The 27699-nt window shown below is 38.8% G+C and overlaps 1 protein-coding gene across 3 annotated transcripts in view; it reads right to left on the reverse strand.

Moving 5' to 3' along the window:
- LOC308089722 (carbohydrate sulfotransferase 1-like) overlaps window positions 1-27699 on the reverse strand; it is a 203282-nt gene that overhangs the window by 21383 nt on the left and 154200 nt on the right. The window contains exon 1 of one of the 3 annotated variants that reach the window (XM_080434604.1): window positions 5766-5845. The exons of 1 other annotated variant lie outside the window; for it this stretch is intronic. The gene's annotated coding sequence lies outside the window, so the exon portion shown is untranslated. Of the gene's footprint in view, window positions 1-1278; window positions 1459-5765; window positions 5846-27699 lie in introns of those variants that run through there. One more of the 3 variants, XM_080434605.1, reaches the window with a different exon arrangement.

A 27699-nucleotide genomic window follows, 5' to 3' on the forward strand; every position in this document is an offset into this window, starting at 1 on the left:
GCGCTTTCCCAAACGTGTGCGGGCAAGATAGACATTTTAGGGATAATGCAGCAGAGTCGGTATAATGCATAGCGGGTAGTGCGGCCATACAATATACCGTTTAGGGACAGTGCCAGCTGCCTTGTGCGTAATTCACGGGTAGCGGGTAGTGCCAAGGGGTAGTGGCCCCCTCCCAGCCCTGGAGGTGCGCCTCGGAGGACCGGGCGGCCCGTGGGCCGTCTCTACCCGCCCCAGGAGCCCCAGTTCCGGGCGAGCCTGGGACCCCCCTCTGCTGAGTAGCTCCGGGGCTCGGAAAGGGACAACGGGGTACCGTTGAGCTGGGACGGGGCCACTCGTCCCATCTGGTACCTAGGAAGGGTGGCCCTCCGGGGGTCCCCGGTGGACCCCTGGCTGCAGCGAGGACCCCCGTGGACCCTCGGCTACCAAAAGGCAAGTTCTTTTCGGCATCCCTGCTAATGTTGACTGGGCAAAGCAGAATCTAAAATGGGTCAAAATTTGCATCAAAATGTCCTTAAAGTAGCAAAAGTAAAGGTATTCATTATACAAAATATCCCATTTCAAGTTTTCAACTGTATACAAATCTTTTGAGAATAGCAGATCTACAAGCTCACAATGCGTCAAATCGTGATTTGTGACGCATTGTGAGCTTGTAGATCGGCTATTTTCAAATGGCCGATATAGGGCTGAAGTGGTTACTGTATATTTTGTAATAATAATACAAATCTACAAAGTAACCAGTTACTAAAGTTTAAAAATAATTGTAGTGGAGTTAAAGTAAAATATTTGCCTCTGAGATGTAGTGGAGTAGAAGTAAAAGTATTGGAAATTGGATATACTCAAGTAAAGTACAAATGCGGCCAAACCGGTTTTCAAATGGCCCTTACAATTCGGCCGAAAACAAAGGTGACTTGCTGTGGTTGGTTACAACAGAAGAGGGTGAGGGTCTGCTAATGTTGTTTTGTTGATTTTTTCTTTTTTTCCCTGGGGAATCTTGCCCAGGAGTTTGAGCAGCTATAGAACAGGCAGGATCTTTACTGACCGGGCAGCTGCCCCACTTGCCCTCATGACGCGACGCCCCCGGACTCGACAATAAGTCTGTAATTGTTTATCATATTGTTGAACATAGAGTCCTAATTGTCTATTGTGTTTGTCCATGATTGTATATTGTACATTTGTCAAGATCATTATAATAAGTATTATTATTATTATTATGATAATAATAATGCAGTTATTATTATTATTACATTTATTAATTATTGCTTTTTTGTTTCTACTCACTCTTGTCAGAAGTTTCTTAAACAAAACGTCCGTCTCCTGTCTGTCTCCCTGTTTGTTCTTTCTTCAGTATATCTCTTCTCTTGTATATAATGTTACCGTCACTTAATTTATCAACTTTTAAAGTGAAAACAAAAAAGAGGCTTTTGCAGAAAAGCACAAAATGTACACCTGTACCTCAGAATGAAGGGACAGTAAGTGGTGAAAAAGTGCAATCTCTTAAAAACAACAGGGAGGCACCTCTTCAGATCACATGGTGTCACTGTCAGTCATGGAGGGGGCGGGGTTGTTTCTGGAAAATTATCTGTCTATCTACCTTTGAGTCTTTGTGTCACTGTATGTATGTATATAGGTGACATTTGTCCTCTGCATTGTACCCATCCTAGTAGCAATGAGCAGCATTAGTGTAGCACTCTGGGAGCAGTTAGGGGTTTATTGTCTTGCTCAGGGACACTTCAACACATTGCCGAGGCCTGGAATCGAACCATGGCTTGGTTTCCCAGGTGGGCTCTCAGGTTTGCATTAAGAGGCGGGCTCTCATTTGCATTTGTTCACCAGATTATGAATTAGGATCTGGTGATATGACACGATAATATGCTCATACCTCATACTGTATCCACAGCTGACATAATCCAGTCAGGTGCAGAAAGAATGAACACATGACAGGATATCGATGGTCCAGGTGTTATACCTGTTTAGTAGGCTACCAGGTGTTATGGTCTGGCTCCAAGGCCATAACAAAAAAAGGGGAAACGACACAGAGGTAATGCATAATTAAGTGTTACGATTATTAACAAATGGTGGTGAATAATTTAAGAAAGCATCAAAATGAGTTTTGTGATGCCCCACTCCCTTATATGGAGTGTTATAGGAGTGTCTGCTCTGCTCATGCTGTTCCTTCTAGGTGAACAGGGTGGGGCAGTCTACCAATCTGCTAATGGCTCATTGGAGAGCACCTGGGCCCGGTGCCTCCAGGAATCTATAAAAGCCAGCCCATGATCAGTGAGTGTATGATGAGATCCAGAGGAGAGAGGACTGCCGTCTTCATCAGCGGCTCCCCATGCTTCTGTTTTGTCCTATTCGATTATTCTTTCCATCCACACACCCTGCACTACACCATGTTCCACACATCCACACTTACACCACTGATTTACTGACTCCACACCTCATTGGATCCTTACTGTTATCATGTTACTTTACGTTCAGTTATCTCTTAGTTTCCTGTTATGAGTTTATTAGTTAATAAATACACTTTGTTACACTTTTCGTTGGTCTCCCTCCCCTATTATTTGTCGTGGCAAGAGCCACCCATGACAGTTTCCAAACTAAACCAGGCAGGGAAATATGCTGCCCATTGTCTACTGTTTGTCCATGATTGTCTATTGTCTACAGGGATAATGGAGTGGAGAGAAGGGGAGAAGAGAGGAGGGGAGGGGAGGAAGAATGGAGAGGAGAGGGGGGAGAGGGGAGGAGGGGCAGGGCTTCGCATAACGTTTATGCTGGACTTCGCATGACAGTGTGTAGAGAGGAGCGGAGAGGAGAGGAGGGGAGGGAGAATGGAGAGGAGAGGAGGGGAGAGGAGAGGAGAGGAGGGGAGGGGAGGAGAAGGGGGAGAGGAGAGGAGAGGGGGGAGAGGAGAGGAGGGGAGAGGAACAACTGACATCTAGATGTGAGGGCCCAAACCTCTAGTAATAATAATAATGATTATTATTATTATTGTCTCCGCCGGAGGCGGAGAGTATGTTTTCGCTTCGTCCCACCGTGTGTTCACCTCCCTCCTAGCCAAGCTAACATTGGTCAAGCTCCACGTGACACGTGTCAATATGTTGACACCAATGCCTTTGATTGGCTAGAGGGACGCATGACGAAATAAAATCCTATAAATAGGTGTGTCACTTCAAAAAGCCATTTATGTTTTTTGAAGTGAGGTAAGACAGGATCAATCAGTCTTGATTGGAACAGTACCTTCCAGTACAAATCACCCGTCCGTGCGTGTGTGTGTGTCCCTCTGAGAACACCTAACATTGGTCAAGCAAAGGCGCAGAAGGCCAAAGCTAAGAAAGCATACTCATCTACAACAGTAACACAGAAGAGGACTATAGAGTTGAATTGATCCCACAACAAGGCCGAAGTCTTAATACTGTAACAATTGGCCACCTTGATCAAATACATTATGTAGCACTAGAGAAAACTGACATAGATCAAACACACCAATCAACTGCTGAAACTGTTCAAGACAATGAAGATGAAGAAGACAGACAAGCATTTGAACAAACCAGTCAATTACGATGACTCCCATATGACACATTGCTTCAAGAAGAACATTTTTTAGATGCAGACACTACATATTCAGTCGCCCCTGCAGAACACCAAAAACAACGCGCATTCTACCAAGACGACCCGTGCTATTAAAATAGCACGGGTCTGCTGGCGGAGACTTGTGCTCCGAGGAGCACATTTTCTAGTTATTATTATTATTATTGTTATTATTATAATAGTGCAGTTATTATTACTATTATATGTATTAATTAATGTTATTATTATTATTGCTTTTTTCTACTCACTCTTGTCAAAAGTTTCTAAAACAAAACATTCGACTTCTGTCTGTCTCTCAGTTTGTTCTTTCTTCAGTATGTCTCTGTATATCATTTTACCGTCACTTAATTTAAGTGAAAACAAAAAAGAAGTTTTTGCAGAAAAGCACAACATGTACACCTGTACCTCAGAATGAAGGGACAGTAAGTGGTGAAAAAGTACGATCTCTTAAAAAGACATTACAACAGGGAGGCACCTCTTCAGATCACATGGTGTCACTGTCAGTCATGGAGGGGGCGGGGTTTTTCTGGAAAATGATCTGTCTGACCTCGGGGGTGTTTTTGTATATAGGTGACATTTGTCCTCTGCATTGTACCCATCCTAGGAGCGAACAGCGTTTTCCCAGTGACTTTCAGGCAAGGGGGCGGGGGCGGGGGGGGGGGGGGGGGAGCGCAGTCAGGGCACAGAAGTCAAGGCACAGACGGCTGTGTTGTTGACGGACAACGGATGGTCACGCCAGCTACTATGCATCCCAGAAATATAATAGCTTATAAGGATTTGTAATGTAAGGAATTTGTAAGGATATGTAAATATGGCAACTCAATTAGATGTAGGCCTACGTAGGTTTATGGTTTCCAAAGGACTATAGCCGTTCTCTTTCATAACAGATACATGTGCCAGATAATCAATAATAATAATAATACAACAAAACACCAAGAGAGTAAAAAAAAAATAAGTTTCCGTCATTCAGTCCTTCACTGTAGCCTATAGTAGCCTTTTCATAAATGATATTTGTACTTAGACTGTCATGAAAGTTTATAATATTTAGAGAAATGTAATGTTTCAAATACAAAAGTAGTAGTAGTAGTAGTAGTTGTGAATTAGCAAACTGGACATTTAGACTGAATGTTTCCTTTATCCTCATCTTGCGCTAATGCACGCAACTGTTTCGGCAGGTTTTATTTTTGTTGTTTCTCATAAGCGTTCCGTCGGTTGTCCGTCAACAACACAGCCGTCTGTGCCCTGACTGCGCTCCCCACCCGGCCCCCCGCCCCCTTGCCTGCAAGTCACTGGGAAAACGCTGTTCGCTTCCTGAGGGCAGTGAGCAGCATTAGTGTAGCACTATACTCGGGGAGCAGTTAGGGGTTAAGTGTCTTGAGCAGGGACCACTTCAACACAATGCTGAGGCCTGGAATCAGACCATGGTTTGGTTTCCCAGGTGGGCGCTCAAGTTTGCATTAACCCATTTAGACCTGCGGCCGGTTTCTGAAAAACTTCAAATATATATTCAAAAATTACAACAAATGTATATTGCTATAATACTGTACATACATAACATAGCATCAACAACCCCAAAAGGGGTTCCTGTCCTGAAAGGTATACAAATAGGGGTTCCCGCCCCCAACATGGGTTAAGAGGCGGGCTCTCATTTGCATTGGTTCACCAGATTATACATTAGGATCTGGTGATATGACACGATAATATGCTCATGCTTCATACTGTATCAACAGCTGACATAGTCCAGTCAGGTGCAGAGTGAATGAACACATGACCCTGACAGGATATCGATGGTCCAGGTGTTATACCTGTTTAGTAGGCTACCAGGTGTTATGGTCTGGCTCCAAGGCCATAACAAAAAAGGGGAAACGACACGGAGGTAATGCATAATTAAGTGTTAAGTGTATTAACAAATGGTGAATAATTTAAGAAAGCATCAAAATGAGTTTCCAAACTAAATCAGGCAGGGAAATAATATGCTGCCCATTGTCTATTGTGTTTGTCCATGATTGTCTATTATAAAACATTTGTCAAGATCATTATAATAATAATTATTATTATTATTATTATTACTATTATTATGATGATAATAATAATGCAGTATTATTATTATTACATTTATTAATTATTGTTGTTGTTATTATTATTATAAATGTTGCTTTTTTCTTTCTACTCACTCTTGTCAGAAGTTTCCAAAACAAAACGTCCGTCTTCTGTCTGTCTCTCTGTTTGTTCTTTCTTCAGTATGTCTCTTCTCTTGTATATCATTTTACTGTCACTTGAAAAAGTATAATCTCTTAAAAAGACATTACAACAGGGAGGCGCCTCTCCAGATCACATGGTGTCACTGTCAGTCATGGAGGGGGCGGGGTTGTTTCTGGAAAATGATCTGTCTGACCTCGGGGGGGGCTTTTGTCACTGCATATTTGTATATAGGTGACATTTGTCCTCTGCATTGTACATATCCTAGGTAGTGGTGGGGGAAAAAAATCGTTAACGTTCACGGCAATGATTTGTTCAAATGATTCGTTCACGTTCTCGTTCAGTAGCGCTATTTTCTAGGGAAAAACACCATCGCGGGAGCGTTATTATTACGTTGTGCGTACAGCCCGCCCTCCCGTCCTGTTTAGGGGGGGAGGGGATGGGGGGCATTAACTATAGCGTGAACATAACAGTTTCAGAAAGTGAACAAGCTCGTTCACATTCACGGCAATGAACTAGTTCTTTTGAACGAATCAATCATGAACGACACATCACTAATCCTAGGAGCAGTGAGCAGCCATTAGTGCAGCACTCGGGGAGCAGTTTGGGGTTTAGTGTCTTGATCAGGGACACTTCAACACAATGCTGAGTCCACATAATTCTGAGTCCTGGAATCGAACCATGGTTTATGACAAGATAATATGCTCATGCCTCATACTGCATCAACAGCTGACATCCAGTCAGGTGCAGAGTGAATGAACACATGACGCTAGCAGGATATCACAGGCCATAACAAAATGGGGGAAACGACACGGAGGTAATGCATAAATAAGTGTTACAATATTAACAAATCCTCCTATAATTTGAGAAAAAAACAACTCTGTAGTGGTGGGTGGTGAGACCAAAAATGTTCTGCGCGGTTCTCCTCAGTGGCTGGAGCAATTGATCTGAATTTGCACACAGCCATTGCCATTACCATGTGCACCTATAACAGCGAAGCCCGCTTTTCGATTTCCCCAACTGTCAGCTGTTTATCCGCGTTTTTGTGTGAAAAGAATGACGAGATGGTTACGGCTGCCCAGCTGTGGGATGGCCCCGCGAGCTATGGGACGAATGATCAAACTGCGCATGCGTCGAATTATACTCTTGTCGTCTGCCACCAGCACACACAGAGTGTGTGTGTGTGTGTGTGTGTGTGTGTGTGTGTGTGTGTGTATTTGTTCGCGACGCGGGGTCCCACCGCGACGGGATGCGGGATAACCCCACAAACTACTTTCGCCTGCGCACTTCACCGGGTATGGACTAGTGGTGAATAATTTAAGAAAGCATCAAAATGAGTTTCCAAACTAAACCAGGCAGGGAAACATGCTGCCCATTGGAAGTGAGGCTAAGAAATCAACACAACTGCTCTTCAGTGTGGCCGTGCCTGTGGCCTGAGGACTGATAGAGACAGAGCATTGTAGAGCAGGTCTTTTCTAGTGCCTGAGGAGACAATGGCCAGGTGTCTCCCCTTCCACTGATCATCTCCGACTCCACCCTCCAAACCAGCACTGCAATAGAATCTGGTTAGGCAGTACTGACACACGACACACTACACAGTCCTGGCAAAGGCCCCAGGGGGCTGTCACCCCTCCTTCAAAACAGGGTCTCACAGGGAACCCTGGCCCAAAATGTGTGCTATAAATAAGTAAGCAGTCAGTCATGTAGTCAGTAACCTGTAAGCTGATCGTATGACGTTCTGTATAGTAGTGTATATCTGTCTGTCTCTTATATGTCATCATGATTTGTGTGCGTGGGAACTCATTTTAAACAAGCTTGGTGCTTGTATGAGTTATCCAGTTTAGTAGACCTTGTATTGTGAATTGTACTTCCATGTACTGTTTCTCATGTCATACTAAAAAAAGTACATCAATCAAACAAAACATACTACAAATGTGTACATACTTGCGCATGTACACATGTGTAAGTATGTCGGCCGGTTCAATTCATTCTCTATGGCAGCCACGTGTTTTGATAAAGCTGACTTGCGTTCGGGGAGGGGGGGTGAAGCCAGAGAGCGGCGAGGCAAGTCAGCTTTATCAAAACACGTGACTTCCATAGGGAATGAATTGAACCGGCCTTATGCCTCACGTAAGGCATAAGGCAGCGACAAAACGCTTGTTTTAACTGTGTGAGGGAGGCCTGAGCCTTGCAAAGAGCTCTATTCCCTCTCTCTGCATCCACCATCTCTGCAGGTCTCTGTACAAACATAATCTGAACGGAGAGAATGCTCTGTTTTCTATGTCAGCTGCAGTATGAGTGTGCATGTAAGGAGTTATTAAACCCCATAACTCTCGGGTTATTGATGCCATTGTATGACATACATATATCAGAGTCAGCGAAAATAATAGTGTTTTTTTTTTTAATAGATACACGGTTTTTTTTTACCCTGTAAGCTAAACTCTCTCGTTGCTATCAGTGGGGGGCAGCAGAGTATGGGTCATTTCACTGGGACAATAAGCACACACAAGAAGCACTTTTCGGGGGTCGGGAGGGGGAGACACCCCTTAAAATTGATTATTGTGGGATCGCTAAAGCGATCACACTACTGTTATCTTCAACGTTTTTTTTGGTACAGTTTTTTGGCCCCTAACTAGTCCTTCATACTTTTAGCTACAAACTCCGTTCCAACTCTTCAACGTTCGGCCTACTCAGGACATGTCGGCTACCATTTGAATTTTTGAAATAATTTTTACTTTTAGAGATATTTCACTTTTTACTTCTAAAAAACTCCCATTCATTTCAATGGAGAAATTCATACTTTTAGATAGAAACTCCGTTCCAACTCTATAACGTTCAGCCTACTTAGGACATATTGGCTACCATTAGAATTTTTTGAAATAATTTGTACTTTTAGAGATATTTCACTTTTTAAATAGTAAAAATACTTAAAAGTTGATAAAAAGAGTAAAAATACTTAAAAGTTGTAAAAATTTGTAAAAGCTACTTTAAAGTAAATAAAGTGACTAAAAATACTTTAAAGTAAATACCTTGAGTAAAAATACTTAAGAGTACTTATATTGAGTAAAAATACTTAAAAGTACTCAAAATGAGTAAAAATACTTAAAAGTTGAAAAAAATAGTAAAAATACTTAAAAGTTGAAAAAATTAGTAAAAATACTTAAAAGTTGTAAAAATTAGTAAAAAATACTTTAAAGTAAATAAAGTGACTAAAAATAATTTAAAGTAAATACCCTTTAGAACCTTTCAAACCTTTAGAACCTCTTAAACCTTTAGAACCTCTTAAACCTTTCAAACCTTTCAAACCTTTAGAACATTTCAAACCTTTAGAACCTTTCAAACCTTTAGAACCTTTCAAACCTTTAGAACCTCTTAAACCTTTCAAACCTTTAGAACCTCTTAAACCTCTCAAACCTTTAGAACCTCTTAAACCTTTCAAACCTTTCAAACCTTTCAAACCTTTCAAACCTTTAGAACCATTCAAAGCTTTAGAACCTTTAGAACCTTTAGAACCTTTAGAACCTTTAGAACCGTTCAAACCTTTAGAACCTCTTAAACCTTTCAAACCTTTCAAACCTCTTAAACCTTTCAAACCTTTCAAACCTTTAGAACCTTTCAAAACTTTAGAACCTTTAAAACCTTTAAAACCTTTAAAACCTTTAAACCTTTCAAACCTTTAACTCTAACACTATCAATACTCAATACCATCAACATTCTTAGCGATCCCACACTGTTTCTTCAGGAACAGTACCTTCTAGTTATTATTATTTTTAAAATATATATTTTTATATATCACATTAATTAATTAATTTGATACAGTTTTTCACCCCTACGTATGATACCATACTGGTGGCCTGTAACAGCTGAGCCAGCACTACTGTCATCACAACAAAAAGGGGAGAAACATACAGTGGTGGAAAAAAGTACTCAATTGTTTGACTTAAGTAAAAGTATCAATACTGCAATGTAGTAAAAAGTATCAATACTACAAGTAAAAATCTGAAATTCTGAATTTACTCGAGTAAAAGTACAAAAGTATTGGTATCAAAATGTACTTAAAGTACCAAAGTAGAAAGTAGGCTACTCATTATGCAGAATGTCCCATTTCACAAGTTTTCAAATGTATAAAATGTATACAAATCTTTTGAAAATAGCAGAGAAAATAGCTATTTTCAAATGGCCGAAATATGGCTGAAGTGGTTAATGTATGTTTTGTAATAATAGTCAAAACAAATCTACAAAGTAACTAGTAACTAAAGTTTTCAAATAAGTGTAGTGGAGTAAAAGTAGTAAAGTACAATATTTGCCTCTTAGATGTAGTGGAGTAGAAGTAAAAGTACTGAACATTGGAAATACTCCAGTAAAGTAAAATACCTCAAAATTGTACTTAAGTACAGTACTTGAGTAAATGTACTTAGTTACTTTACACCACTGGAAACATATTAACTTTTGCATGCAACTTCCAATTTCTGCATTGTGGTCGTACAGTAGACTTAACTGTCCTTTGGCTTGAGTGACTCAAGTGTGTTTTTCTACACACACTCATAGTGGACAATTATATTTAAATTCATTCTGTAAAATATGTGTAATTCAAGTCTGTTAGATCTATTTTGATTCCATAATCCAACGTTTGAAACTCTGTACTTAACCAGTACAAAAATTAAAGATAAAAGAGTACAAGACAACGACTTTATGATTATGGGTTTGTATTTAGAATAGGTTAACACAAAATGAGAGAAAGGAAGGCAGTTAACAACAACTAAAACTTGACTAAATAAAAACAGGATGAGGTTGACACTGGTACAAAGCTAAACACAATGTTGAATAAATGTGACTAAAATAAGAATTAATTAATTCCTAAAAACAATCCTTAAAGGAGAGATCCGGACATTTTAAGTGTTATCTTTGATGTGTCGCTAATCACTCACCAACATTGAAAGGGACGTTGAGTTATTCCAGAGAGTCCCCTGTCTCACAGAACCTGGCGTCTGTGGAAGAAACAAGCAACCAGCGTCATCTCGTTCTGCACGAACGATAGCTCGTGCGCGACATTCAGTGCATGTTTGAGTATCATGAGACTCCACGATGAGCAGTAGTAGAGAAAAAACTAACTTTGCATCGGTTATAATAGACGATTCTCACTCTTACGGGCTCCCATTATGCCAACGGAGGGGGTCGCCAGACTGGACGACAGGGGACTCTCTGGAATAACTCAACGTCCCTTTCAATGTTGGTGAGTGATTAGCGACACATCAAAGATAACACTTAAAATGTCCGGATCTCTCCTTTAAAAAACGCCCAATTTGGGCGAGAGTCAAGCACTGGGCCTAACTTTTTTTCCTGCAGGAAACCCTGATAATATTATTGTAATATTATTATAAAACATTCGTAAGTAAAACTGTTAAATTATGAAAAATACATAATTACTTAGTGATGTGCTTTTATTTGAGATAAAGTGTATTAATATGACTTATTTTTACAGTGTTACAATTGCCCCCAACCACTGTTACCACTGCCCCCTTCACGGGGGCAATTGTAACACTCTAACTCATTGCATTCAAATTTATATTTTAGTCTTGTCCTTATTAGTGAAAGCTTAAAAATTGTATTATTAATTAGGGCACATATATATGTTTCTTATAGCAAAAGATGACTAGGATATTTCAAGTAGTCTGTGAATTATGAAGGCAAATACAAAAAGTGTTACTTTTGTCCCTGGTCTCCCCTATATATTATCTTCATATAACTGGTCCTCATTAATGCTCATTAAAATATTATATATATCTTATCTTCATATAATCATTGTTCTTGCATTACTAAAATGCAGTAAATACAGTTTGAAATCGTGTTTGAAATGACCAAACCTGCATACCAATGATGTCACTGGTAGGCAGGTTTCTGAACTGACCACAGCCCTCCTATGAGACACAGAGTGAGTAGACAGAGCAGAGGACCAATTATATATATCTGAAGATAAGATAAATAATGAGCATTAGTGTGGACCAATTATATGAAGATAAGGTTGATGAAGTGGTTCTTGAAGTGTCTATCAATCATACACTTTCACCTTTATGTTAATGAGTGTTGGTTGTGATCAGACCGGTGTGATCCAGTCTACAGCCTGCTTTACATAAGCGGTCATTAGCATACACACCTGATAATTAATAATGTACTGTAACATTGGAGTTGTCTCTCCTTGTTCCTCATTGGTGTTAGTTAGCTCTGCCCCATTTCCAGATTGGTTAAACCAGATTGGTTTATATTTATATCAAAAGCCCCAGACAGTTTTAATAAATGCCCTACACATAGTTTTTCAAAGTAAAAACTCCAGATATTGTTTTTCTAAATAAAAGCTCCAGACATCATGTTTCACAATAAAAGCTATAGCTATACAATTTCCAAACCCAGTTAAAAAAATAAAAGTTCCATACATTTTTCTCCAAATATAGTTTTTCAAAAATAAAAGCTATTTTATTTTCAAAATGAACACCCTCACATTGTCAAAGCCATTAAAAAAGTCTCATATCAATAACAACAATACCCCCCCCCCCAAAAAAAAAAATCTAAATAAAAGCATGTACTTAGTTTCCCCCAGATGTAATATTAGTTTGTTATTTTTCAAAATAAAAGTTGAAAATCAAGTTTTTCTACATATAAGCTCAAAGTTTTTTTGTTGTTTTTGTTTTAAAGGAAAAATATACCATGACATGTTGTTTGACATATTAACGTTATATTCTCATTAAAGTCTTAATCCAAATATTTGGGCCCACCTGCAATATCCCCACGGCCCACCAGGGTTGAGAACCGGTGCTATCGAGAAGTAGGCCAGAAGCAGGCCAGTCTGTGTGTCATGTTCTTTTTTTTCTCTTTTTCTTTTAACCCCCCTTTTCTGCCCAATTAACCTGTGGTGTTATCAACTTGTCACTACTGTTGTATCTGACTCACCTACCGGTGAGGAGCCCCCACCGGGAGATCGTAGAGCCTTCGACCTACTCCTCCCACCCAACACTCCCTGCTGAGAGGCTCCGCCCCCCCAGCCCATAGGAGTACGTACAGTGACATATATCCCCCTCCTCCCCGTCCGGCTTCCCTCCCCAGAACATGGGTCAATCGTGTTGGCGTATAGACGCTCGCAAAGCCAGATGCACTGCGGTGGATTCGAACCCACAACCAGGATGTTTAGGTTGACACAGGGATTTAGTCCAGGATAATTAGGTTGACGGGGGTCAGAGGTGGACAAAGTACTCAACCCCAGTACTTGAGTAAGAGTACAGATACTCCTGGTCAAATTTACTCCACTACAAGTAAAAGTAGCTCAGTCAAAATGTTACTCAAGTAAGAGTAAAAAAGTAATTGCTTTTAAATATACTTAAGTATTCAAAAGTACATGCTTTTAAAAATACTTAAGTAAAAGTAAACGTCCTTTGACTCGACTCGACTACCTCTAGCACTGTCCTGTTGGCAGTGGCAATGATGTCCTCTGTGTTAAATACCCATACTTTGGCTTTCTTGGCATTTTTATATTTTAGAGCTCATTTTAACACACACACAACCTCAATACATCAAATCAAAGAACAATACACATAACATGTATAAAATACATAACATGTATGCATATAGGAGACACAGACACAGAACGAGATTGTATTTACACCTATGTACACAGAAGGTAGGAAACGTTAGATAGGAGTTAAAATAGGATTTTTTAAGGAGTGGATGTTGTTAAAAACCAGAGAGAAAAGGTGAGTTTTTAGTAAGGACTTAAAAATCTTGATGGACTTGGCAGATCTGGGGGGAGATTGTTCCACAGCTTTGGGGCCGCCACAGCAAAAGCGAGGTCAGCTTAGTCTTCCTCGGGACCAGCGTGAACCCCAGTGCCTCAAAAGATTATTATTTTCTAATGAGGAAATAACAGGAGTCACACATGAGTGACGCATCGCTGACAAAGCTGCACTCAGATCACATTAATTATATTCAAGTTCTTAATGTACTTTGGTGATAATCTGATAAAGAAAATCTATTTGGTACAAATTATCAGATCCAGGGCCATCAACTGTGACCTTTTTGTCAAGATACAATAATATTCAGCTTCAACGATTAGGACATGTAGCTCACTTTAAACTGAGACCGTCTGTTCTAAAACAAAATAAAAATAAAGAATAAATGCATAGAGTAACTGTCATGAAGGGCGTTTTGATTACAGTGATTACACATATTTTTTCACCAGCTCATAAGTAAAGAGGATGTGGTCAGAAAAAGGAAGCTGTTGTCTGCATTTTCATATGTACCCACATGAACAACCGTTAACTTCACCAAAACAAGATCACGCCGACATGCACAGCGGCGAACTTCACCCTGTCAAAACAAGATGGCACAGAGACAAGTCGACTTGCTTGGTCTCATACAACCTTTGATTTCCTAAACTAATACATCTCACCTGTGTGAGACATGACCTTTGACACAATCTAAATGTCTCAATAGAAGAGCAGGGAGACAAAATATAGCCGCCCCAATTGTATAAGTTATATTGTATTAACATACTCTACCATACAGATTGGACAAAATTACATTTTATCCATTAAAAAAAGTTACATAGTGCCTCGAAGTAGATCTCATGTCATTATTTGTACAGTGCTTTTAAAATTTTAAAGTAAAAGTAGAAGTAAATCTCTTAATTTTTATATCAATGAATTGCTGAAATGTTTTCACAATGAATTTATAGGACCTTGTAACTCTTGTTTCAGAGAAGTAACTCTATGAAACCACCTGCACTGCATGCACTGATGTGCTTGTATAACCACTACGTTATACAAAGCCTGCAGAAACACCTATAAAAACGAAAATAGAAATGACTAAGGAACCAGAACTTTTATAGCCTGGTAAACCCTCCCTCCGGAAATCTCATTTCTATTTGATTCCAGGAGTGAGTCTGGCCTGATAGCCCATTGTGGGGGTTTCTAGTGGAATTACCAGCTAACCGAGCCTATCAGCGTCGTCGCACATCGTTCTGTGATTGACAGCGACAGTTGGCCAATCAGGTGGCGAGTTCGAGTGAGCCCAAAACACGAACGGCAGCCATCTTTTTCTTGTCCGCTATAATCTCTGCTATTTTTTTACTTCAAAAAGCTCTCTAACTTCTATTTTGAGGCACGGAATTTACTTATAATAAATCGTTTGGATAGAATTTAGTTGTTTAACTTCATATATGTGGTCAATTAATCATGACAAAGCCTATTTAAAAATAAAAATTTAGAGAACCGGTAGGGGTGGGCAGTGACACCCATGTATCCGAATAAGGCAACCCATTTTGGGCATGGCTTTCTCAAAAGTCCCGTTAGACTGGTGAACTGCTGATTGGCTGAAGGGGAAAAAATATCATTGGCTGAAGGGGTTGTCAGTCAACGGTATTACTCCCGCCCAACTCCAGCCTGCAGCCGATATTGCAGAATGGGCGATCAGCCCAGACTCACTCCTGGAATCAAATAGAAATGAGATTTCCGGAGGGAGGGTTTATCAGGCTAGAACTTTTACTCCCATACACCCATACAAGATGTAACAAAGAGGCGAACGGAGGGGGAAGCCAGAAACACGGCTAGTGTGAGAGCAGAAGTGTGACCAATTGCATTTTAGGGAAGAAAAAAGAAACAGCCAACCTAAAAGTACTCGGTACTTTACAGCCTTCCTCTTTGTGGTCACAAAGAGGAGCTGTTGTCTGCATTTTCATATGTACCCACACGCACAACCGTTAACTTCACCAAAACAAGATGACGTCGACATGCACAGCGGCGAACTTCACCCTGTCAAAACAAGACGGCACAGAGACAAGTTGACTTGCTTGGTCTCCATATACAACCTTTGATTTCCTATACTAATACATCTGGTCAAAATTCATGTCAGATCCTGTGTGAGACATGACCTTTGACACGATCTAAATGTCTCAATAAAGAGGTGAGCGGAGGGGGAAGCCAGAAACACGGCTAGTGTGAGAGCAGAAGTGTGGGTGTGACCAATTGCATTTTAGGGAAGAAAAAAGAAACTGCCAACCTAAAAGTACTCAGTACTTTCCAGGCTTTCATGGAAATGTACTCAAGTATGAGTAATAAGTATTAAAAAAATCTAATACTCAAGTAAAGTACATATCCTCAGAATCTGTACTTAAGTACAGTACTCAAGTACATTTACTCCGTTACTGTCCACCACTGACGGGGGTTTGGTCCAGGATAATTAGGTTGACGGGGGTTTGGTCCAGGATGTTTAGGTTGACAGGGGTTTGGTCCAGGATGTTTAGGTTGACGGGGGTTTGGTCCAGGATGTTTAGGTTGACGGAGGTTTGGTCCAGGATGTTTAGGTTGACGGGGGTTTGGTCCAGGATGTTTAGGTTGACGGGGGTTTGGTCCAGGATGTTTAGGTTGACGGAGGTTTGGTCCAGGATGTTTAGGTTGACGGGGGTTTGGTCCAGGATGTTTAGGTTGACGGGGGTTTGGTCCAGGATGTTTAGGTTGACGGGGGTTTGGTCCAGGATGTTTAGGTTGACGGGGGTTTGGTCCAGGATGTTTAGGTTGACGGGGGTTTGGTCCAGGATGTTTAGGTTGACGGGGGTTTGGTCCAGGATGTTTAGGTTGACGGAGGTTTGGTCCAGGATGTTTAGGTTGACGGGGGTTTGGTCCAGGATGTTTAGGTTGACGGGGGTTTGGTCCAGGATGTTTAGGTTGACAGGGGTTTGTCCAGGATGTTTAGGTTGACGGGGGTTTGGTCCAGGATGTTTAGGTTGACGGGGGTTTGGTCCAGGATGTTTAGGTTGACGGAGGTTTGGTCCAGGATGTTTAGGTTGACGGAGGTTTGGTCCAGGATGTTTAGGTTGACGGAGGTTTGGTCCAGGATGTTTAGGTTGACAGGGGTTTGGTCCAGGATGTTTAGGTTGACAGGGGTTTGGTCCAGGGTGCTTTGGCCATAAGATCCTGGATTTGGCCGAGAGCGTCAGAGCAATTCTCCACCTAGTGGACACAAACAGTAAAAACATGCATGTCAACATTTAAATGATAAAACTCTTTGACAGAATGGAGGACAACATGTGTAGTAAACTGTTCTATGAGGATTCATTACAGATCAAACAGAACAATGGTTATCCGTATAGGAACAGACACTGAGGAGAGAAGAGATTTGAATAAACATCTGGACGTTACCTTGGTCTCCAAAGCTCTCTGTCTCTGGTCAGTCTCTGATTTCAGTCCGGGCTGTGCTGTTCAGTCAGTTGTTCCACTGCCAAAACACCACTGCCAAAACACACACAGATTGATTGATTGATTGATTGATTGATTCATTTTGAAGTAAAATACAATTACACACATACATCTAGAAAGAATGTACAGAATAGTGACATGAGACATTGTGGGAACAGTACCGTCCCTGGAATTTCTTCTTTTTTTTTTACCCACCCCCACGAAAATCGGCGATAAAAAGATTGTTTTGGCCATTATCTCTGCAACGGAAGGTCCAATCTGCTCAGTTCAAAGCTTGTTGGATGCGTGACTTTGAGGACATTGGGCACGCAATGACAAGTTTTTGGGTTATTTGGGTTTTCTAGGGGAGGCGAGATCTTAGTTGGGCAGGCGACCGGATGTCCTGCCTCTACAGTGGGTACGCCACTATGTGGGAAGCTGCTACATCTAATTAGATGATGATTAAAATTAGGTTGAGTTGCTATACAGTTCAGTACAATGTGTTACTGAACTGTTACACTGAGGTACCAACATACAGTACACACTGTATACATACACTGTGTATAGTCTCTCACACGCACGCACGCACGCACGCACGCACACACACACACACACACACACACACACACACACACACACACACACACACACACACACACACACACACACACACACACACACACACAGTTCAGTACATGTATTACACACAGATACATTAACCTGATGTTATTAATAATTTGTTACCCAAGCACTGTCAGAACAGGTGCTCAGGCAGGGTGCTAAGGCAGGGCTTTTTGTGTGTGTATGTGGCTGTTGAAATGCCACACACACACATACAGACACACTGGCCCTCATTTATCAACGGAGCGTATAAACCGGCGTATATTTTTCCATATATTCGGCCGTACACCAACGTGGAAGTCACATTTATCAACGCATCCTACACAGCTGATCCGAGCGTACATTTGGTCCCAGCCTTGATAAATGCCACGGCTGAAAACGAGCGTCATTTAAATAACACGCCCTTAAATATTCTCAAAACGCCCCGATTTTACGACATGAAGATTGAAGAACCAGAATACGACCAAAGTAATCCATGAGCCAGAGCCCCAAAATTGAGCAATGATTATCGAAAGAGTGGGCAAAACCAAACCTATATTAAATTGTTCATAGGGTCAATACGAGTAAATAAATATATGATAACCTTTCCACAGGAGCAGCTTTTTCATGGTTATCACACATTTTGTTATTTTCCCCATACGTACATGACGGGTGAAAAAAATTTAAAAAATAGTTATCATAATGAAACTTCCTGAGTTGATTACTTACATGAAGACAATGATTTATCGTATTACAAGTTTTCTGAAATTGTATATTTAAATATGCAAATTAGGCATTAGGAAAATATGCCCACATTTGCATAACTTTCCAGAATCAACATTGAACATTGGACAAAGCCAGAGTCAACATACTTATTTAATTTTGTTAAGATGTTGGAGTCAAAGGTTTTTAACGAGGGAATATTCAATATCTGGCTCAATTTTGGGGCTCTGGCTCATGGACTAAATGCCTAATTTGCATATTTAAATATACAATTTCAGAAAACTTGTAATACGATAAATCATCGTCTTCATGTAAGTAATCAACTCAGGAAGTTTCATTATTATAACTCTTTTTAAAATTTTGTAATCTTTTCACCTGTCATGTACGTATGGGGAAAATAACAAAATGTGTGATAACCATGAAAAAGCTGCTCCTGTGGAAAGGTTATCATATATTTATTTACTCGTATTGACCCTATGAACAATTTAATATAGGTATGGTTTTGCCCACTCTTTCGATAATGAAATCTTGTCTGGCTCATGGACTAAAGAAGACATCATGAAAAGCCAATAAGAAAGAGTTTCCCCCGCTCGCCTCGCCACACACGCACATGCACAAGCCCCTCTCTCTCTCTCTCTCACACACGCACACGCACACACACACACACACACACACACACACACACACACACACACACACACACACACACACACACACACACACATGTATTCCGTACCGTAGCGGTACAACTTTGTCACGTAGACTTTTAGCCTACATGAATGACATTATGATACCAATCACATCGCCATGAATGGAATACGTTTGTATATTAATTTATTTAACCCATACCGAGCAGTGCGCGTTCGAGTTACACTAAAATAAAGCCGTCATGTAGGCTATTCCCATTTCCCAGTGAGACTCGGACCGGGCGAGTCCCGTCCCGCTCCGCATTAATGAGAGATAGTCTGGAGAGAACATTAATGGATAAAGGCTGGTGTGTGTAGGACCGTGGGTTAAATGTCTGATCTCCCGGCCGGTGGCCATGAAAACATAACAGCAGCGCCGCTGCACCGGTCTAAACTCCCGAGAGTGCTCTCGCAGAAGCGCTGTATATTTTGAAAATAGCAGATCTACAAGCTCACAATGCGTCGCGATGCGACGCTGGCTTGTGAGCTTGTACATCTGCTATTTTCCATGCAGCCAGATCTACAATCTTATCTGAATGACTGTTAAAGCAGTTTGTTTAAATTACTTTATAAAATGTTGTGTTTTCACAGGGATTATTTATTAGTGTAGATATACATTTAGGAGTGGATTATGTGTCCAGATGCCTGTAGGACAGTCAGACAATGTTGCTCCGCAGGTCTACAATGGAATAAACGGGCGCAGCCAGCGTCAACAACTGCTCTCTACCAGACGTGAGATTTCAGCGTACGGTAGGATGAAGCCCACGTCAGGATATATTGATAAATGCCGAAAGGTGCGGTGATCTCACCGTACGCCCATTATTTGGTCTGCACCGCGTTGATAAATGAGGGCCACTGACTTCTCAAACATTCTACTTCTCAAACAGTCACCTACGTGCGCACGCACACACACACACACACACACACACACACACACACACACACACACACACACACACACACAAGTAGTATATAAGGGCACCATTGTTGCTAATGCTAATGCTAACATGCTAATGCTAATGCTAACATGCTAATTGTGTTAGCATGACGTCACAAACCGGAAATTCCTCACATTCCTCACATTCCTAACATTCCTCACATTCTTGGCATGTTTGACATTCTTGACATTCCATAATCCATAATTCATAATTTCAGTACCTGACCCTACCGCTAGGGGAAATAGTGGCGCTGTTGAGCACATTCCTGACATGTTTGACATTCCTCACATTCTTGGCATGTTTGACAGTCCATAATCCATAATCCATAATTAATAATTTCAGATTGATTATTTCATTACTCAGTCAATTTAATTAAAATCGGTGATGTCACAGGGCACAGTGACCTACCCCTAGGGGGCTAACATGCTATGCTAATATGCTAATATGGTAATAGCGTTAGCATGACATCACAATGTACAGTGCAATACCAAAACCTACCCATAAGGGATAACATGTTAAGCTAATATGCTAATATGCTAATATGCTAATATGCTAATAGCGTTAGCATGATGTCACAATGCATAGTGTAATACCAAAACATAGGACCATCAGTGGTCCTTGATAGGGGTTCCAGGCGATCCCCAGTTAAATAATGAAGAGTTGGTAACCAAATGGACCCTTATAGATCTTTCTCTATAAATCAATTTTTTTTTTCATTTGTTTTTCTACAAATGAATTAACACTAATTATATATAATATTCTTTGAACAGCGGCCGTAGCGATGGTAGTTAAAGGTGGAGTCTGACTTAGCCCCCATGGGGGGCCCAGAACATAGACTCGAGTTCAGTGTAACAGAGGGGAGATGCTGTAATATGGCTCTAGTCACTACCAGTATGACGCATGGTTTTAGAAGAGCAGAATACACAGCTAAATTTCACAATTGCATGCTGGGTGATTAATTCCAACCAATGGGATCAAACCGTAGGGGAACAGGGCCGGTTGTCCCTCTGACAGCGGCATTTTCACACCTATGGTGTTATAGCTTGTTTTATTGGGGGCCCACAGGTGCAACCACACATAGTGTAGTTTTGTCTTGTTTTACTCCACTACAATTATTTTTAAAACTTAACTTGAAAAGTTACTAGATACTTTGCAAATATAAATTATTACATTATAAAACATACATTAACCACTATAGCCTTATTTTATATCTAGGCTATTAGAAAAAATAGCTGATCTACAAGCTGAGGGCTTTTTCGCACGTACGTGTTAGAGCTTGTTTTATTGGGCCCACAGCAGTGTCTGAACGGGAGGTGTCATAATTAAAGCTAGTTAGAGGGGGGGTCTCCCACTACCCCCCTCCCTCATAGAACACTATTGGTCATAGTTGGTACTGCACGCATACATACAATAATCTAGCAATCTCTCATTAATAATAAAATATGACTGCACATGTTTTATAAATCCTCATGTGTAGTTTATAATACGTATTATATGCCAAACACAGTGTTTTAAGTTGGTCTAAGTTTAAAATGTTGCTGTTTTTATTAAACTGGATCAGTAAATAACTCCAACCATGAACCAGCGACATTAATTTTATTGTGTTTTAATGTTACTCTTACAGTGTTACAGTGTTGTTATAAGGGTGGTACAGACACATTTTCAAAAATGCTCCGAAAATCAGCAGATCTACAAGCTCTGATGAGACAAGGGTTTTGTAATAAAAAACTAGGACAGGGGGATTCCACTAGCCCCATCCCTCCCTCCCATCATTGCTCTTACCCCATCCAATGGTTTTTCACACCTTTTTGCTAGAAGTTGGCTCTCGGAGGCTACCCGTCTGTGTACACATGTCTGTCTGTCTGTCTGTCTGTCTGTCTGTCTGTCTGTCTGTCTGTCTGTCTGTCTGTCTGTCTGTTTGGATCTACTTATCTGTGAAGAGTAGGTGTCATAAAGTGCAATGAGGTGTCATAAAGTGTAATTTCATCTCTTGTGCTCTCTCTCTGTCTCTATGTCTCTCCTTTTCAATGCTAGTACGATGTTACAGTAGTGTAGCCTTGTCCCCTTCTCAGGGGAGCAGCTTCAAGTGATGTGTATCACAATGTTTTATTGTGAGTTGGGTTGTCTGAGGTGTGAAGTGTGAAGTCAGTTTGGTTTGATGTGTTTTATCTTGTCATAATTTGTGTCTTATAATGTGTCTTGTGTTTTACAGAGCATCCTAGATTGTGTTTTTGAATAGTTTTTTCATTGAGTGTATCGTTACTCCCTGATCATGTGCAGGTATGTATACAAAAGTAGTTAGATATAGCATGGTACAGTTACAACAATGTTAGAGTGACAGTAATGGTAGAGTTAAAGTTATGTTAGAGTTAAAATATCGGCAGACTTACAGAAATGTTAGAGTTAAAGTTATGTTAGAGGCACAGTAATGTTAGAGTTAAAGTTATGTTAGAGTCACAGTATGTTAGAGTTACAGTATTGTTAGAGTTTTTGTCAGAGTTCAGTAACGTAAGAGTTACAATATTGGCTGAGTTGCAGTAATGGCAGAGTTACAGTATTTCTTAGAGTTGATGTAACGGTAGAGTTAAAGTTATGTTCGAGTTAAAATTATGGCCAAGTTATGCTAGAGTTCAGTATTGTAAGAGTTAAAGTTATGGCAGAGTTACAATAATGTTAGAGTTAAAGTTATGGCAGAGTTACAATAATGTTAGAGTTAAAGTTATGTTAGAGTCACAATATGTTAGAGTTACAGTATTGTTAGAGTTTTTGTCAGAGTTCAGTATTGTAAGAGTTAAAATATAGGCAGACTTACAGAAATGTCAGAGTTAAAGTAATGTTAGAGGCACAGTAATGTTAGAGTTAAAGTTATGTTAGAGTCACAGTATGTTAGAGTTACAGTATTGTTAGAGTTTTTGTCAGAGTTCAGTAATGGTACAGTTATAGTAATGTTATAGTTTTCTTAGAGGTGATGTAACGGTAGAGTTAAAGTTATGTTAGAGTTAAAATTATGGCCAAGTTAAGCTAGATGTCGGTAATGTTAGAGTTAAAATATCGGCAGACTTACAGAAATGTTAGAGTTAAAGTTATGTTAGAGGCACAGTAATGTTAGAGTTAAAGTTATGTTAGAGTCACAGTATGTTAGAGTTACAGTATTGTTAGAGTTTTTGTCAGAGTTCAGTAACGTAAGAGTTACAATATTGGCTGAGTTGCAGTAATGGCAGAGTTACAGTATTTGTTAGAGTTAAAGTTATGGTAGAATAAAAGTTATGCTAGAGGTCAGTAATGTTAGAGTTACAATATTGGCAGAGTAACGGTAATGTTAGAGTTAATGTTATGGCAGAGTTACAATAATGTTAGAGTTAAAGTTATGTTAGAGTAACAATATGTTAGAGTTACAGTGTTGTTAGAGTTTTTGTCAGAGTTCAGTAATGTTAGAGTTACAATATTGGTACAGCTAAAGTAATGTTAGAGTTAAAGTCATGACAGAGTTACAATAATGTTAGAGTTAAAGTTATGTTAGAGTCACAATATGCTAGAGTTACAGTATTGTTAGAGTTTTTGTCAGAGTTCAGTATTGTAAGAGTTAAAATATCGGCAGACTTACAGAAATGTTAGAGTTAAAGTTATGTTAGAGGCACAGTAATGTTAGAGTTAAAGTTATGTTAGAGTCACAGTATGTTAGAGTTACAGTGTTGTTAGAGTTTTTGTCAGAGTTCAGTAATGGTACAGTTAAAGTAATGTTAGAGTTAAAGTTATGGTAGAGTTAAAGGCATGTATGAGTTAAAGTAATGTCAGAGTTAAAGTAATGTTATAGTTTTCTTAGAGTTGATGTAACGGTAGAGTTAAAGTTATGTTAGAGTTAAAATTATGGCCAAGTTATGCTAGATGTCAATAATGTTAGAGTTAAAATATCGGCAGACTTACAGAAATGTTAGAGGTAAAGTTATGTTAGAGTTAAAATTATGGCCAAGGTATGCTAGATGTCAGTAATGTTAGAGTTAAAATATAGGCAGACTTACAGAAATGTTAGAGTTAAAGTTATGTTAGAGGCACAGTAATGTTAGAGTTAAAGTTATGTTAGAGTCACAGTATGTTAGAGTTACAGTATTGTTAGAGTTTTTGTCAGAGTTCAGTAATGGTACAGTTATAGTAATGTTATAGTTTTCTTAGAGTTGATGTAACGGTAGAGTTAAAGTTGTGTTAGAGTTAAAATTATGGCCAAGTTAAGCTAGATGTCGGTAATGTTAGAGTTAAAATATCGGCAGACTTACAGAAATGTTAGAGTGACAGTAATGGTAGAGTTAAAGTTATGTTAGAGTTAAAGTTATGTTAGAGTCACAGTATGTTAGAGTTACAGTATTGTTAGAGTTTTTGTCAGAGTTCAGTAACGTAAGAGTTACAATATTGGCTGAGTTGCAGTAATGGCAGAGTTACAGTATTTGTTAGAGTTAAAGTTATGGTAGAATAAAAGTTATGCTAGAGGTCAGTAATGTTAGAGTTACAATATTGGTACAGCTAAAGTAATGTTAGAGTTAAAGTCATGACAGAGTTACAATAATGTTAGAGTTAAAGTTATGTTAGAGTCACAATATGCTAGAGTTACAGTATTGTTAGAGTTTTTGTCAGAGTTCAGTATTGTAAGAGTTAAAATATCGGCAGACTTACAGAAATGTTAGAGTTAAAGTTATGTTAGAGGCACAGTAATGTTAGAGTTAAAGTTATGTTAGAGTCACAATATGTTAGAGTTACAGTATTGTTAGAGTTTTTGTCAGAGTTAAAGTAATGTTATAGTTTTCATAGAGTTGATTGAGTTATGTTAGAGTTAAAATTATGGCCAAGTTATGCTAGATGTCAATAATGTTAGAGTTAAAATATCGGCAGACTTACAGAAATGTTAGAGTTAAAGTTATGTTAGAGTTAAAATTATGGCCAAGTTATGCTAGATGTCAGTAATGTTAGAGTTAAAATATAGGCAGACTTACAGAAATGTTAGAGTTAAAGTTATGTTAGAGGCACAGTAATGTTAGAGTTAAAGTTATGTTAGAGTCACAGTATGTTAGAGTTACAGTATTGTTAGAGTTTTTGTCAGAGTTCAGTAATGGTACAGTTAAAGTAATGTCAGAGTTAAAGTTATGTTAGAGTTAAAGTCATGTAAGAATTGGAGACATGTAAGAGTTAGAGTAATGTTAGAGTTACAGTAGTGTTAGAGTTACAATATTGGCAGAGTTAAAGTAATGTTAGAGTTAAAGTTGTGCTAGAGTTACAGTAATGTTAGTTTTTGTCAGAGTTCAGTAACATTAGAGTTACAATATTGGCCAAGTTACAGTAATGCTAGATTTAAAGCTATGTTTGAGTCACAGTAATGTTAGAGTTTTTGTTAGAGTTCAGTAATGGCAGAGTTACAGTATTGTTAGAGTTAAAGTCATGTAAGAGTTAGAGTAATGATAAGTTGTGTTGAGTTTTGTTAGAGGCCAGTAATGTTAGAGTTGAAGTAGTGTTAGAGGTAAAGTTATGTTAGAGGTAAAATAATGGCCGAGTTATGATTGATGTCAGTAACACAAGAGTTACAATATCGGCAGAGCTACAGTGATGTTAGAGTTAAAGTTATGTTAGAGGTCAGTAATGTTATAGTTACGATATCGGCAGAGTTACAGTAATGTTAGACTTTAAAGTTATGTTAGAGGCACAGTAATGTTAGAGTTTTTGTTAGTTACAGTAATGTTAGAGTTTGTCAGAGTTCAGTAATGTCAGAGTTACAGTAATGCTAGAGTTTTGTCAGAGTTAAAGTTATGTTAGAGTTAAAATTATGGCCAAGTTACAGTAATGTTAGAGTTAAAGTTATGTTAGACTTTTTGTTAGAGTTCAGTAATGTTAGAGTTGAAGTTATGCTAGAGTTAAAATAATGTCCAAGTTACAGTAATGTCAGAGTTACAGTAATGTCAGAGTTACGATAATGTTAGAGATATGTTAGAGTTCAGTAATGGTAGAGTTACAGTAATGTCAGAGTTAGAGCAATGTTAGAGTTAAAGACATGTAAGAGTTAGTGTAATGTTAGAGTTACAGTAGTGTTAGAGTTAAAGTTATGTTAGAGTTACAGTAATGTTAGAGTTTGTCAGAGTTCAGTAATGTCAGAGTTACAGTAATGTTAGAGTTTTGTCAGAGTTAAAGTTATGTTAGAGTCACAGTAATACTACTTTTTTTTTTTCAGAGTGCAGTAATGTTAGATTTACAATGTTGGCTGAGTTAGAGTAATGTTAGAGTTTGTTAGAGTTACAGTAATGTCAGAGTTACAGTAATGTCAGAGTTAAAGTCATGTAATAGTTAGAGTAATGTTAGAGTGCAGTATTGTTAGAGTTGAAGTAATGTTAGAGTTAAAGTAATTTCCAAGTTATGCTAGATGACAGTTACGTTATAGTTAAAATATCGGCAGAGTTACAGCAATGTCAGAGTTAAAGTTATGTTAGAGTCAAAGTAATGTTAGAGTTCCAGTAATATTAGAGTTAAAGTTATGTTAGAGTCAAAGTAATGATAGAGTTTTGTTAGTGTTCAGTAATGGTAGAGTTACAGTAATGTCAGAGTTACATTAATGTAAGAGTTAAAGTCATGTAATAGTTAGAGTTAAAGTTATGTTAGAGTCAATGTAATACTTTTATTTGTATTTTTATTTTTCAAAGTGCAGTAATGTAAGAGTTACAATAGTGGCTGAGTTAGAGTAATGTTAGAGTTTTTTGTTAGAGTTACAGTAATGTCAGACTTACAGTAATGTCCGAGTTACAGTAATGTCCGAGTTAAAGTCATGTAATAGTTAGAGTAATGTTAGAGTTTTGTTAGAGTTCAGTAATTTTAGAGTTTAAGTAGTGTTAGAGTTGAAGTAATGTTAGAGTTAAAGTTATGTTAGAGTTACAGTAATGTTAGAGTTTGTCAGAGTTCAGTAATGTCAGAGTTACAGTAATGTTAGAGTTAAAGTAATGTTAGAGTTAAAGTTATGTTAGAGTCATAGTAATGGTAGAGTTAAAGTTATGTTAGAGTCACAATATGTTAGAGTCACAATATGTTAGAGTTACAACAATGTTAGAGTTAAAGACATGTAAGAGTTAGAGTAATGCTAGAGTTACAGTAGTGTTAGTCAAAGTAATGCTAGAGTTAAAGTTATGTTAGAGTTACAGTAATGTTAGAGTTAAAGTTATGTTAGAGTCGCAGTATGTTAGAGTTACAGTATTGTTAGAGTTTTTGTCAGAGTTCAGTAATGTAAGAGTTACAATATTGGCTGAGTTACAGTAATGGCAGAGTTACAGTATTTGTTAGAGTTACAGTAATGTTAGAGTTAAAGTTATGGTAGAGTTAAAGTCATGTATGAGTTAAAGTAATGTCAGAGTTACGGTAATGTTAGAGTTACAGTATTTGTTAGAGTTAAAGTTATGGTAGAGTTAAAGTCATGTATGAGTTAAAGTAATGTCAGAGTTACGATAATGTTATAGTTTTCTTAGAGTTGATGTAACGGTAGAGTTAAAGTTATGTTAGAGTTAAAATTATGGCCAAGTTATGCTAGATGTCAGTAATGTTAAAGTTAAAATATCGTCAGACTTACAAAAATGTTAGAGTTAAAGTTATGTTAGAGTCACAGTATGTTAGAGTTACAGTATTGTTAGAGTTACAGTATTGTTAGAGTTTTTGTTAGAGTTCAGTAATGGTAGAGTTATAGTAATGACAGAGTTACAGTAATGTTAGAGTTTTGTCAGAGTT

This window comes from Gymnoscopelus braueri, assembly GCF_963280865.1.
Source record: "Gymnoscopelus braueri genome assembly, chromosome: 1".
NCBI lineage: Eukaryota > Metazoa > Chordata > Actinopteri > Myctophiformes > Myctophidae > Gymnoscopelus > Gymnoscopelus braueri.